The following is a 2064-nucleotide window of genomic DNA, read 5'->3' as shown; positions in this document are numbered from 1 at the left end:
AAAACAAAACAAAGCAGACTGTGTCCTTCAGGTCTGCTGTCAACCTCTGACCTCGGTGAGGATGAAGGTGACCAGGTGAGCACAGCACTGGCCACACTGTCACTGAGCAATGCCACTGTGTGTGATTCTAACTGTATGCAATACACATTGACATTTATTTCTAACAGAAAAAAAGGAATCCATGGAACACAATTATGGAAGCAATATTGAAAGAAGACTGGACAACTATGATGTTAACATTTATTTTTAGCAAACAGAAACATTTATTTACAAATTGTAAAAACAGCTCAAAACCTGCAATTCTGCAATCTAGTTATTCCAGTTCTTTTTCTTTTTTAAAGATTTATTTACTTTATGTAAGTACACTGTCGCTGTCTTCAGACATACCAGAAGAGGGCATCAGATCTCATTACAGATGGTTGTGAGCCACCATGTAGTTGCTGGGAATTGAACTCAGGATCTCTGGAAGAGTGTCAGTGTTCTTAACCACTGAGCCACCTCTCCAGCCCTAGTTATTCAATTTCTTAAAACAAAATGGAGTAGTGGTTTTGAAGTGAACCAATATATATATTCTTTAATTTTTAAAAACAAGGTCTTCAAATATACAGCAATCCACAACTTCCCAGATGCAGGACAGCAGGTATGAGACCCCATACAAGGTTCTGATACACAATCTTAATGATCACTTAACTTAGTCACAGTGATAAGATCTCCCAAATGAGTAAGACACCATACCGGACTGCCAGTCACATGCCTGAAACAAACCAAGTCTTTAGTAATACTCTCATTTATGTTTTACAATACACTAAAAGATATATTTACTACTATTGTCACTATTACTAAAAATAACAAATATAACAATTTAGTAGTTGATAAGATTATATATATATATATCCTTACTCTTTTGGGGTCCTTATTGTAACTAAAATAAGTGATCATTAAGAATACACATACACACATCTCCATAAAAAGCTGAAGTGTTCAGGTCATGATACTAGTTATCTAGGGTCTAGTAATAAGACTTCAGGTGGCCGGGCGGTGGTGGCGCACGCCTTTAATCCCAGTACTTGGGAGGCAGAGACAGGCGGATTTCTGAGTTCGAGGCCAGCCTGGTCTACAGAGTGAGTTCCAGGACAGCCAGGACTACACAGAAAAACCCCTTCCCGAAAAACCAGTTATCTAGGGTCTAGTAAAAAGACTTCAGGAAAGCCAACCCTTGTCTATTTTCCCATGGTTTCATGGGACACTATAACACAGCATGTATCTCACAGCAATTAACAGAATAAACACTGATATACTTCAGTGGATGCTCTATCCTTACCAAGTTTCTTTTCATGAAAAAAATTTTATTTTCACATTTTGTGTTTGTGTATGTGCCTGGGCCTCTACATGCTACAACCTATGTGTGGAAGTCAGAGGGCACATTGTATGAATGTGGGTGCATGGAATTGGATTCAAATGCTCAGGCTTGTTGACAAGGACTACTCCCCGCTGGCCCACGTTGCCTACTTCATCTTTCTCACACTGGCTTGAGGCAGTGTTTGGAATTAAGCACATCCATTAAGTATACTAGTCATGCCGGGACTGCTGACATGTTTAGAACCATGACTGGAGCTCAGATACTCTGGATACAGTGTCTACGTACTTTCTTTCATTCTCCCCCCAACCCCCGTTCTCTCTAACATGGTTTAGGACATCAAAGCTCTTCAAAAATGTGGAATGCTTCATAAATTTGCATGTCATCCTTGAGCAGGGATCATATTAATATTCTAGTATCATTCTACTACACATGATGCCTGAGTGAGGACATAGTCTCTACTTTCAGTGTGTCTCACTGTGCTGCTTCTCCTTCATTCTTTGATGAAGAAGCATCCTGGGAAAACTGGCCTACAGCTAATGGTGCATTTCATAACCAGAGACTTTTATATATAATTTTCAGAACAAACAAACAAGTTGTTGAAGAACTTTATTTAATCCTCTTTCATTGATCGGTAGAATGATGTTACAGAGACATGACAGAGCTGAGGTAAGTAGCTCAGTGGTGGAGCACCTCCTCACCATGCA

General features: G+C 39.5%; 1 protein-coding gene, 1 long non-coding RNA gene and 1 other non-coding gene across 3 annotated transcripts in view; 1 reads left to right on the top strand and 2 right to left on the bottom strand.

Moving 5' to 3' along the window:
- Positions 1-2064, top strand: part of LOC114633507 (tripartite motif-containing protein 34A) — an 18309-nt gene that overhangs the window by 12786 nt on the left and 3459 nt on the right. The window lies entirely within an intron of this gene.
- On the bottom strand, positions 1709-1810 carry LOC114633565. Its single transcript, XR_003713208.1, has one exon. It is a non-coding gene; the product is annotated as a U6 spliceosomal RNA (small nuclear RNA).
- The window catches only part of LOC114633508, a 1644-nt gene continuing 1509 nt past the window's right edge, over positions 1930-2064 (bottom strand). Inside the window, exon 2 of the long non-coding RNA XR_003713204.1 lies at positions 1930-2050. This is a non-coding gene — a long non-coding RNA (uncharacterized LOC114633508). The remainder of the gene's footprint in view (positions 2051-2064) is intronic.

This window comes from Grammomys surdaster, unplaced genomic scaffold (assembly GCF_004785775.1).
Source record: "Grammomys surdaster isolate TR1022 unplaced genomic scaffold, NIH_TR_1.0 693, whole genome shotgun sequence".
Lineage (NCBI taxonomy): Eukaryota > Metazoa > Chordata > Mammalia > Rodentia > Muridae > Grammomys > Grammomys surdaster.
Note: the sequence above shows the minus strand (reverse complement) of the source record. Positions and strands in the feature narration are given on the sequence as shown.